The following is a 13,305-nucleotide window of genomic DNA, read 5'->3' as shown; positions in this document are numbered from 1 at the left end:
TGTCCACTTGCCCCTTGGGTCAGGTTGCTGACTTATCCTTCTTTTCAATACAAGTTCGCCTTCCTTGAATTCTCGAGGTCGGACTTTCTTGTCAAAAGCATTCTTCATTCGCACTTGATACAACTGTCCATGAGCCATAGCATCCATACGTTTCTCTTCAATCAGATTCAATTGATCGTACCGACTTTGACACCATTCAGCCTCAGTTAATTTTGCTTCCATGATCACTCGAAGAGATGGAATCTCTACTTCCAGAGGGAGAACTGCTTCCATGCCATATACCAAAGAGAAAGGAGTTGCCCCGGTTGAACTGCGCACTGTAGTACGGTAACCATGCAAGGCAAACGGTAGCATTTCGTGCCAGTCTTTGTAAGTGGTGACCATCTTCTGAACAATCTTCTTGATGTTCTTGTTAGCGGCCTCAACTGCACCATTCATCTGAGGTTTATAAGGAGAAGAGTTGTGATGTTCAATCTTGAATTCTTCACATAAAGCTTGCATCATTGTATTGTTCAGATTGGAACCATTGTCAGTGATGATCTTGTTAGGAACACCATATCGACAGATGATGTTACTCTTAATAAACTTGACAACCACTTGCTTGGTCACATTGGCATAGGAAGCAGCTTCGACCCACTTGGTGAAGTAGTCAATTGCCACTAGAATGAAACGATGATCGTTGGAAGCTTTTGGTTCAATTCTTCCAATCATGTCAATGCCCTACATAGAGAAAGGCCATGGGGAAGACATAACATTGAGAGCGTGTGGAGGCACATGAATCTTATCAGCATAGATTTGACACTTGTGGCATCTCTTAGCATGTTCGTGGCAGTCCCGCTCCATAGTTATCCAGTAATAGCCGGCTCTTAACAGTTTCCTTGACATAGTGTGGCCCGAAGCATGGGTCCCAAAGGTGCCGTCATGTACATCATGCATCAATTTCTCAGCTTCCTGTTTGTCAACACACCTCAACAAGACCATGTCATAGTTCCTCTTGTATAGGATTTCTCCGTCCAGAAGGAATTTGCTAGCCCATCGTCTCAAGGTTTTTTTATCCCTGTTGGAAGCACCAGGTGGGTATTCATGATTCTGCAAGAATTATTTGATGTTGTAGTACCAAGGCTTTCCATTATTTGCATCATTATCAGCTTGATCTGGCATATTTTCAATAGTAAACACATGAGCGGGTCTATCAAGACGCTTCACTTTGATCACGGGCACATCATTCCAGTGGTTTACACGAAACATGGAAGACAAAGTAGCAAGAGCGTCAGCCATCTGGTTTTCATCCCGAGGGATGTGGTGCAGATCAACCTTGGTAAAGTATGTCAACAGACGTCTGGCATAGTCACGGTAGGGGATCAGCTTCTCATGATGAGTCTCCCATTCACCTTTTATTTGATTGATAACAAGCGCAGAATCTCCATAGATGTCAAGGTGCTTAATTCTCAGGTCAATGGCTTCTTCAATGCCCAAGATACATGCTTCATATTCAGCTATGTTATTAGTGCATTCAAAAGTTATTCGAGCAGTGAAAGGAATGTGGTGCCCCTGCGGAGTTACAATGATGGCCCCAATTCCTTTACCATAAGCATTAACAGCACCATCAAACACCAATCCCCATTTGCTATTAGGATCTGGCCCTTCATTGATCAGTGGCTCTTCACAGTCTTTTGCTTTCAAGTACATAATCTCCTCATCAGGGAAATCAAACTTAATCGGCTGGTAATCATCAAGAGGTTGACAAGCAAGATGCTTAGCAAGGATACTTCCTTTGATTGCTTTCTGAGCTTTGTAAACAATATCATATTCAGACAACAACATTTGCCAACGTGCAATCTTTCCAGTAACAGCAGGCTTTTCAAAGATGTACTTGATTGGATCCATTCGGGATATCAACCAAGTTGTATGATTCACCATATAATGACGCAGGCGTTTGGCAGCCCAGGCTAAAGCACAACAAGTCTTTTCAAGCATCGTATACCGAGTCTCACAGTCGGTGAACTTCTTACTCAGATAGTAGATAGCATGTTCTTTCTTTCCGGTCTCATCTTGTTGATCGAGAACACAACCCACTGAATCCTCTAACACAGACAGATACATAATCAAGGGCCTTCCTTCCACTGGTGGGACAAGGATAGGTGGTTCCAACAGATATTCTTTAATGCTATCAAAAGCTTCCTGACATTCATCATTCCATACAACAGGCTGATTCTTTCTGAGCAATTTGAAAATCGGTCCACAGGTAGTAATCATGTGAGATATGAATCTTGAAATGTAATTCAGACGTCCGAGGAAACCTCTGACTTGCTTTTCAGTTTGAGGGGCCGGCATCTCTCTGATGGCTCGGACTTTGTCAGGATCAACTTCAATGCCTCTTTGGCTGACAATAAAGCCTAGCAACTTTCCAGATCTTACACCAAATGTGCACTTATTAGGATTCAACCGCAGCTTGTACTTTCTCAATCTTTCAAACATCTTTTTCAAATACACAACATGCTGCTCTTCATCACTTGACTTCACAATCATGTCATCAACATATACTTCAATCTCTTTGTGAATCATATCATGGAATAGAGTTGTCATACCCCTTTGATAGGTAGCACCAGCATTTATCAAGCCAAACGGCATCACCTTATAACAGAACATTCCCCATGGAGTAATGAAGGACGTCTTTTCTCTATCTTCAGGTGACAATATCTGGTTATAGCCGGAGAAACCATCCATAAAAGAGAATACTTTAGACTGAGCAGTACTGTCAACAAGCACATCAATATGGGGCAATGGGAAGTTATCTTTCGGATTGGCTTTATTCAAATCTCTGTAATCAACACACATTCGAACTTTCCCATCTTTCTTCGGTACTGGTACAATGTTGGCAATCCACTCAGGATATTCAGCTGTCATGAGGAAACCCGCATCAATTTGCTTCTGTACCTCAGCCTTGATCTTAAGAGCCATGTCTGGACGAGACCTTCTCAATTTCTGTTTGACAGGAGGACATTCAGGTCTTGTCGGTATCCGATGTTCCACAATCTTGGGATCTAGACCCGACATATCTTCATAGGACCATGCAAAGAAATCTGGATAATCATGGAGCAGCTGAGTAATCTTCTTTTTCACCTCTGGCTCAAGTGCGGCACCGATCTTGATCTCTCGCTTGTTCTCTTCAGTACCCAGGTTGATGAGCTCAATTTCTTCCTGGTGAGGCTGAATGGCTCTTCTTTCTTGCTCAAGCAGTCGAGTGATCTCATACGGTATCTCTTCATCATCCTCCTCATCTTCAGCTTCATATACAGGGAATTCAAAATTTGGAGGAACCATAGGGTCACTGTGTTCAACGGGTTTATTATGGTTCAATCTGCATAATATGATTGGGATGATTTTTTAGAAAAAGTTTCTCATGCAGATTTTTGAAATTAATAAGAAAAATACATATGTTTTGGTTTTTTCTGGCATTACCATTATTTCCAGGAAAAAGGCACTAAGAAAAAGTATAAAAACAAAGAGTCGTGAGAAAGACGACAACTTTTATTGATAACGACAATGCCGAAACAAACATGCCCTTACAATGGTATCACTTTCGCCTTGGGCAGAGCGACAAGACACATTACATGGAAGCATGCATGACTAAAGGAACATCAATGGCCTCCCAATTTCTCACAGTGCCTCCTGGTACAGCAAATGTAGGCACGTAACTACTTTCAGTGGCATCTTCAGCAATAGCATTGATAAACCCAGCACTGTAGAAAGTTCCTGTTGAAACGCCTGAGGTCGGGGAGAATCCAAGGCCCTCTTTACGCTTGTTTTCCAAAATCTGAATCACTTTGCCCCAGCCAGCAACTTGCCCTTCTTGAACAGCTTTCTGGGCGTCCTTCAATGAAGCCATACTAGCACTAGCTCTCCGGGATTATGTACCTTCAACAGTCAAGCCTTGAAATGACGTCCCTTCGGCGGACCCTGCTTCAACACAAGAGAAATATGACACTTGGCTAACCAGGTATGCTTCTTCACCATGTACAGTGACAATCTTACCATTCCTCACGAACTTGAGTTTCTGATGCAGAGTAAAAGTTACTGCCCCAGCGTCGTGAATCCACGATCTTCCGAGGAGACAACTGTAAGAAGAATTGATGTCCATGACCTGGAAAGTGATCTGGAATGTCTCAGGACCAATGGTGATTGGCAAGTCTACCTCCCCAAGAACATCTTTGCGAGATCCGTCGAAAGCCTTAACCAAATAGCTGCTTCCCCTCAGAGAAATTCCATGATGACTCAACTGCCTTAGTGTAGATTCAGGCATTACATTTAAGGATGATCCAGTGTCCACCAAAACATTGGATATCATGTCAGACTTACAGTGTATGCAGAGCCAAGTTGTGGTGTTTCCCGGCTTCGGGGAGCTCATCAACACCAAACCCTAAGTTATTGCAAGTAGTAATGTTACCCACTATTCCATCAAACTGATCCACAGAGACTTCGTGATCAACATAGGCCTATTCAAGTACCTTCATTAACACTTTCCTGTGAGCTTCTGAGCTCAAGAGCAGAGACAAGATGGATATCTTTGATGGAGTTTGCAGCAGCTGGTCAACAATCTTATAGTCACTCTTTTTAACAAGCCTCAGAATTTCATCCAGATTAGACTCATCAATAGATTGGCCTGATGGGCCGGAATTCTTGTCAACAGGAGGAGCAACTGGCGGAGTTATTGTGGCAATAGGTGTAACCACCTTCTTTTGGAACAAGGGTGGACGGACTCTTCCGCTTCTCAGAGCTGTAATTTCACCGGCAACATTATCAACCGTAGCTGGAGATACCAGAGGCATTTCTGCTCCATTCTCAATCATGGTCACATTGTACTTGTAAGGGATTGCTTTTGTAGAGGCATAAGGTACATGACCAGGTAATCTGATCACTAAGGGTTCAACATTCCTTGTCTGGGATGCACCTCCAGCAGAAGAATCATGAAATACTGGCACAATCACACATACATCACTGACAATCAAGTGTTTGTCATCCATTAGGCTCTGTATATCATCTTGCACCACACAACAACCCATAGGATTTTGAAGATATTCTGAACAAGAAGCATGATCGTGATTGAACAAAGAAGCCTGGCAGAGTTTGACATGTAGTGGAACCAAAGGAGTAGCAACATTACAGACATTCAATGTGGGATCCTCTTGAGGAACGTGGATCCTTTCAAAAGCTTCAATCATGTTAACAGCAGCATGGTTTGGAAGTGGATTGTCAAGAACATGAGGAACACTGTTTTCAAAAGTCAACCGTCCTTTTTCTATCAGGTCCTTTACAATGTATTTCAGGGCATAACAACCTTCAACATCATGGCCTTGAGCGCCCTGATGGAATTCACATGTGAGATCCTGTCGGAACCTGGGATGCAATGGTGTAGGCAGAGGCTTGCCTGGTCTGGTGACGCAGTGGCCCTTAGCAAGTAAAGTTGGGAGCAGCTCAGCATACCGCATAGGTATTGGTGGAAAGTAAGTCTTAGGCCGAGGAACCTGTTGTTGCTGCTGCTGTTGTTGAGCAGGAGGTTGGTGTTGTACTTGCTGAGCAATGGCATTAACGGGCACTGGTGGTTGACCCGGTGGCAGAGGATATTGCTAATAGAATGGCGGGAAGAAAGGATGTTGAGAGTACTGCATGTATTGGTAGGGCAAAGGTAATTGAGTAGCAGCTGTAGATGGGTTACCGGATACCATCCCCACTTCAGATTCTTTCCTCTTGTGGTGGCCATTACCATACTTCTATGGCGCACTAGCTGAAGATTCACCCTTTTCAAGAACAATGATACCCTCTCTGACAGCCTCTTCTAGACGAGTTCCCATAGTAACCATGTCAGAGAAGTTGTTTGGAGCAGAGACTATCATTCTTTCCTTATATTCCTTCTTCAGAGTCTTCAGGAATGTCTGTGTTAATTCTTCCTCATCAAGCCGAGGAGAAACACGGGCAGCTGCCCCTCTCCATCTCTGAGCATATTCACGGAAGGATTCATCTGATTTCTGAGACAAAGATTTAAGAGAATCTCTATTCGACTTCAGACGGGTATTGAACTCATAATGACTTTCAAAAGTAGTAGCAAGTTCCTCAAAAGTATGGATATTGTCTTTGCTCAAACCAGTGTACCAATCTGCCGCATCTTCTGCTAGGTTGTCCTGGAAGCAGTGTATCATCAGTGCATCATTATCTGCATAATTGGCCATCTTCCGGACGTACCGAATGACATGGCTATGTGGACAGGAAGATCCATTGTACTTATCAAAATCTGGCACCTTGAACTTCTTAGGAACTTCAAATCGGGATACTAAGCATAGATCACGAGCCTTAGCAGAGACAATGTTCCCACAACTAGCCTTGACCTCACGGAGTTCTCCAGCCAACTCTCTTAACTGCCTTCACATAGCTTCCATTGCAGGATCTTGTCCACGTGGAGTATCGACATCAATTACCTGTTGCACCGAGTGGACAATAGGATCGGTAACAACAGTAGTCACTTGAGGCATAGAGGTGGATACGGGAATCTGTCCTTGACCAGCAAAACCAGATACACCAGCAGCAGTATTAGGAGAGTAGAAAGCTGAGAGCCCATAAGGACGCCCGTTGGGCATAACAAACCGAGCATCAGACATCACAGTAGACAGTGGGATAGATGGAATTGCTTCAGTAGAAACAGGGACAGATGTGGCTGGTTGTTCTTGTGCAGCCATCATAGTGGACATAGCGTCATGAGCCTTAGCCAAGTCTTCTTTCATAGCAGCCAATTCGGCACGGAGCTGAGCATTTTCTTCTTCAAAGTTAGCCATGATTCTTCTCTTGTGAAATCTTGTTTGATGAATTCTATCTGGTTGGTAAACCTTGCGAACACGAGCCACTTTTCAGACTGCGGCGGACAAAACCAGAAGGCAATGAGCACGAGAGAAGTCTTTTGTGACCAATGAATGCATATGATGCATGAAATGTGTAAATGCATATGCAAAAAGACTCTTTTTTGTGTTATCAAAGGGTTTTAGACAAATTGGAGTTTTTGTAAACATTACTAAACAATAATTAACATAAACGGGAAACAAACAACCAACATATAGTTTTACAAGGCGATTCCCTTTGAAATGCTAAGCCAAGGGGTAGACTTTGAAATGTAAAGCAGCAATAACAGCTGGAAATAACAACAGGAAATGGAGATCCTCAAGCGTAGGAAGTGGAAGCATCATCCTCAGACTCAGACTCAGATTCATAAATGCAGTATCGGGCATAGAAGTTACGGGTACCCCTAACCCTGTTGGAATCCCTCCTAAGCAACCTATCTTTTTCTTCAATCTCTCTCCTAGCCTTAGCTAACTCTTTCTTCAGCGTCATCACCTCATGAGTCTTCTGCTCATCCTTTCCATCCAAAGTCATGATCAAGTTCTCAGCCTCATAGTATCTAGTCCTCCACTGATGCTTCTCCCGACTCTCCATAGCTAGATGCTCCTGATACATTTCCTGAGTAGGTGGTAGTAGAGGCAAAGGCATGGTAGGAATAGATGCAGACACGTATCTCATAGAGGGGTAAGGCATACCAATCTCCTCAGCTTGGTTTATCACCCACCGTGTATAGGCCTCATGAGCAATACCAGACCTTACACCCATATGTTTCACCTCTTTCTTCCGAAGTTTAGACCAAGCTTCTATGAAATCTTCTCTTATTCCTGTGGGAGCATTGGAATAGTGGAAGAAGTAAGGAGATGTAGCAAGATTGATGGGTTTTTCTTTCATCGGGAAACCAAATTGTCGCAAGGCGAGCTCTGGGTTATAGTTGATGCCACCCCGGGTACCAAGAAGAGGTACATTAAGAAACTTCCCACCACCAAAGATGATTTCCTTGACGCTAGAAGCTGGAGTGAGCCAAACCACTTCATTAGGAGTGAGAGCCATAATCCTCTGTGAAATGGTCCAATTCTCCGGATTGTCATGGAAAGACTTCGGAAGGTGCGAAATAAACCACCTATAGAGGAGTGGCACACAACAAAGAATGTATCCACGACCTTTGCCGGATCGATCGTGAATGGCATGGTATGTGTCATCTAGCAAGGTAGGAACAGGATTCTTGGAGTGGAAGATCATAATAGCATTCATATCCACGAAGTCATCAAGATTTGGAAAGAGAATAAGGCCATAGATGAGGAGTGCAAGGATGGCTTCAAGAGTGTCCTGACAAGTGGTCTTGAGGTGAGCTTTTTCAAGTAGATACTTTGAAGTGAATCCTAGGATGCGAGCCTTAGTGACAAGATTCTTCGAGACATCGGTGGTCTTGAGATAGAGATCTTTAGCAATAACCAATGGAGTAGGAGGATTCTCAAGTCCCGCGAAGGGTACCCCCTTAGCAATAGATAGATCCATCAAGCAAGAATAAGCCTCGAGTGTGGGCATTAACTGAAAGTCGGGAAAAGTGAAGCATCGATAGTCCCGATCATAGAATTGCACTAGAGTGTGCACAAGCTTCTCATCCACATTAGTCTGGAGAATAGTAAGTAAAGCCCCGTAACGATGTCGGAAACCAGTCGGATCCTCAATCTTGAGTGCCAAATCTCTCAAACTAGCCAAATCCACTTCCTTGAACTTGTAGGACTTAGTCTTCCCCATTCCTACAATGTTTACAAATTCAATTTGTCTAAGCCCTTCGATAACAATGCATGGAAAAAGTTTATGCATGTATGCATGTATGCATGAATGCATGATTATGTTCAAGTTCGGAGAAAACATGGTGGGTTGAAGTTCAAAGTTGAGAAGTCATGGGTGGACACGGTGTCCGGTGAAACTAGGGCTTTAGGATAATAGTAACCGGGTTCTAAAAAGGTTCCCAAGTTGCAACCTCTCTTGCGTATATCATGGTGCCACGAGACAACACTCGCTCCATGATTATCCGTAAGAAGGTCAAACTTGAGTGTAGTATCGCGTGACGACTAAAACTCGAGACAACACTCGGTTTAGCCTCCACACTACATCCTAGAAAATGGCCATGGATAGGTTCGGTTATCTACGGTTCATAGCGTCATAGAACAATTAGAAGTAAAGTGCCCAAACGCGACAACACGCGCCGACAACATCACCCCCAAAATGCCTTAGCTATGTTGGATTGATCGCATAATCCAAAACACGAGGCAACCCCCGGAATGAATTGTCGATTATATCCCTCCTAAATCCTAAGTTCACTCAGCCCGGGTGCAGGGCTTTTGATATTCTCACCCCACATGTTTGCGAGAATTTAAACATTTATTCACATAGGAAAACAAGTAAAAGAAACAAGTAAAAACGAAGCGCAAGCGTGGAACTAAAGACTAGGCGTAACTCTCGAATCTCCCCAGTGAAGTCGCCAGCTGTTTTATCTTGGTTTTCGGGTGTCAAACATTGATTACGTTTGAACCTTTTCAACCGGTGATATCTCATTTTTTCTTGGGAAGGGAAAAAATAAGCAAAACCCTTGAGAATCGAGGTCCGGGAGTTGTTTTCGCTACGGGAAGGTGTTAGGCACCCATAACGACTATAGTACCCTATAGGAACCGTCTTTACTTTCTACGCGCGCGCTTTATTTTTAAATGCTACTTGAAAGTGATATTAAGCCTAAGAATTTTCTAAGTGAAGAATTGGAGGGAGAAGAATGTGTTTGGATTTTTATTTTATTTGAATTGAAGGAATTTTGATTCCTTGCCTACGTACCCGTTTAAGGGATCAAATCCACCGTAGTTCTCTTCAAAGATTGTTTTTGTTTTTGTTGGTTGATTTTAAGTTTGAAAATTGGGATTTTGAAGAATGAGAGAAAGAGGCCTCAAGGGCATAAGATTGTAAAATTGTGAGGTTGAATTAGTTATTTTGTAAAAGAAGTCCAAGTATTATTAGAATTCATTAAAATCTTATTTAAGAAAATAGAAAGGAAATACAATGGGATTTTGATCCCAAGGTTTATTTAGAAAAATATTTGAGTGATGTTGTTTATATTTTTTGAAGAAAAGATTTTTTCTAAGTGTAAACCCTAGGCATTCATCTAAACATACAATCCTAAACATACATCTAAACATGCATATCCTAACCATACATCTAAAGTGAGGTGTGTGCATGTGTCGGTGCTTGTGTCGTTGTACATCATTAGAGTCCATTGTCCTTATTACATCATACCCTAGATACATGCTATGGTCTTGCAAGAATTTAAAAGTATAGGAAGAATATTACAAAATTCCTAAGTTTTACATTCTAATTTTTGGTGAAACTTAAAGTGCAAGAAATAAGATGAAGGAGGAGATGAAGTATGGAATGCTTATGAATGAATGAAACATGAAATGAAATAGTTAGTGGAATAAGTAATAATAGGAATTGAAAATTATAAGCAAAAGAAGTGCTAAAACTTGGCAAAAGTTAATGAAATTCCTAACCTAAAAGTGGCAAAATACACTTAAAATTTACCATGTCATCAAGACAAGTATATGACCTATAATCCTCATATCATGATAATCTTCTAAAGGCTTCATTACAATTAATGATATGAGAACCATAAGTACACATTCAAATCAAGGTTCATGATATATTTTAGGCATATTTGGGCACTTTCTCTTTCACAAACAGATATTCTCATAACTTGTAAAGCAAGTAATCTACCACACTTATTCACATACAACAAGAAACACATCCAAACAGTGACAAATCAATCCCCAATCCACACATCCCAACTCACAAGCATACACTAGAAATTGGAATCAAAATCATGTATATTTTCACAAGTTCCTAACCTAAAATTCAAGGGATAAGGCAACACACAACACACATTATCTTTTGCCCAACTTTATGTGTCAAAATATCATAAGAGACCAAAATAAAACATCAAGCAAGGTTATAAGAGACTTCACAAAGTTTTTTTTTTAGAAATTTTGACTAGATTGTTTCAAGAAATGGAAAAGAATTGAATTAATAAGAAACAAATTATTTTCATATATTTTTCAGCAAGATTAACATGTAAAACCTATCAAGAATTATGGAAAATGACAAGAGAACATTGAACAAAAATTTTAGGAATTTTTAAAAGATTTTTTGATGAAACAGAGGTGCAAATATTAAAAGGCAGTATTCAAATAGCACAAAAAATTAAGCAAGGACGAAATCCAGTAAAAAAGAGACCCAGGCCCAAGGTCTTGATGGGTTCTGGATCGCAGGGAGGCACAGGAGCCACACGATTGACCCAGGGACCCAAACCCTAGATCAAACGGCGTATACACATGGTCCAAGGGTGAACCAGACTGGTTCCTGTGAACCGGTCTGGTTCAAGCACCCTATAAAAGCGAAAGGGACCGGTCCAAACTCATTTCCCTTCTATCTTTCTCTCTCTATGTTGTAAACTCCTCTCCCTTCTCTCTAGACTCTCCGATCATCTTCTGCGGCGGGATTGACCACCGCCGGTGATGACGGAACCCTAACTTCATCAAATCTTTACGTTCTAACTCTTTTCACCGTTTATTTTTGTCCTGAACACGAATCAAACACCAGAAAACACGAAAGAGGCCTAGATCTATGTAGATCGGAACCTATACTTTACGGTTTCTAGGGTTTCAAACTTCTTCCAAATCTTCTTGAAACTAAACCCTAATCTAACCTATTTTTTATGCTGATTATGGATTTGAATTCTATTTCGTGAAATAAACGGTGAATCTCTGAGGATTTACACTTTTTAGGGTTTCGTTTCGAATTTTTTGGAATCTTTTCGAAGTTTTCTCTTCGATTCACCATTTATTTACAGTTTTGAGCCTTCGATGATGAGTCTAAGTGAAAACGAGACGGTTTTATATGTTTACCTAGATTTTGAATAGAGATTCGAACGAAAATCCTTGAGAAAGCTTTTGACTCCTCTGGTAAGCGTTGAACTGAAAATAAATCGGTGAAACTCTCTTCTTCTCTTTCACCGGTCCAATTCTACTTCGATTCCTCTTCTTCTCGCTATTTCATCTCTGTGATCGTTTGAGTTTGTCACCTTTGTGATGAATTCAAGCTCGAATTGCAGAGATTTGGATTCGATGATGATGATTTCTCAAGAAATCTCTGAGAATCAACACTAATTTGTTGAATTTTTGTTCAATTGATACGGTTAGGGTTTATGTGTTCTTGAGTTTCTGGAGAATTGGGGAAAAAAACGGTTATGATTTGATCTTTGGGAAAGAGAGAGAGAAGGTTGAACTGTGTTTGTGATGTGGCGTGTTGTGATTGATTCTGTTACTGCATTGATGAACTGGCTCCTTTTATAGGCTGCCATGTGTCCCTGATAGCCAATGTGTGCTTGCCACCTGTCTGGACTTGTAACTAATTCGGCCTTTGCTGAATTTAGGACTTGAGGGCCTTTCTGCAATTGTTGAAAATTCATGGACTATTCTGCAAGTTGAAAAAGGACTGGACTGCAGATAACTAAAAAAGGACCAAAAATAAACTGGACAAAAAGGACTTAGTTGTAATTGACCTAAAATAAAAGTTTGACCTAAAAAAATGAAAAGGGACTAAAATGCAATTTTAAAAGTTTAAAGGACTGAAATGCAATTTTTGGGAACTTTTAGGACTAAAATGAAAAAATTAATAAAACTGAATTAAAAAACGTAATTTGGAAATAAACGTAGAGTGAAACCAATAAAAAACACAAAATGGACTAAAACGAACCAATTACTTAAATGAGGTACTTTAAAGTAACCTCTCTCTGCCAAAATTTTGGGTGAAATGACCAAAATGCCCCTGGGGCTAAACTGACTTAAAACGACTCAGATGTAATTTAAAAATGGATTTTTAACAAGGGAATTGAAGCAAGAGCTTATACAAGCAAATTAAAAGACTCAGAGACAATTTTAAGAGATTAAACAGAGATTTAACACTTGAAAAGACTAAAATGCCCCTAGGGGCTAAACTGACTCAAAATGACTTCAAATGCAATTTTTAAAATGGATTTTGACATAGAACTGAAATAAGGACTTATTCAAACCAGTTGAAAAGACTCAAACAATTTTCAAAGATTGCAAGAAATTTTAACATGGGAAATGACTTAAATGCCCTTTTTTATGAATTTTGCAAACAACATTGAAATAAAATGCAGAGAAAGATGCAATTGATCAGAGACATATTCAAATGATTTGAAATGCAAGAAAAGAAGAAATGAACAAGTATTTTTAGGTCCAAAATTAGGGTATAACAATTACTCGTCAGTTTCAACATTCCCAACCTCACACCATCCGGTGTCAACTCACTAACCAAACTCAAATCTCGAAACTGCTCAATCAACTCCAA

The sequence above is a fragment of the Medicago sativa genome, chromosome 6, assembly GCF_051527215.1.
Source record: "Medicago sativa cultivar Bolivia chromosome 6, Bolivia_mono, whole genome shotgun sequence".
NCBI classification, from domain to species: domain Eukaryota; kingdom Viridiplantae; phylum Streptophyta; class Magnoliopsida; order Fabales; family Fabaceae; genus Medicago; species Medicago sativa.
The sequence above is the reverse complement of the archived record's forward strand: the minus strand, read 5'-3'. Positions refer to the sequence as shown.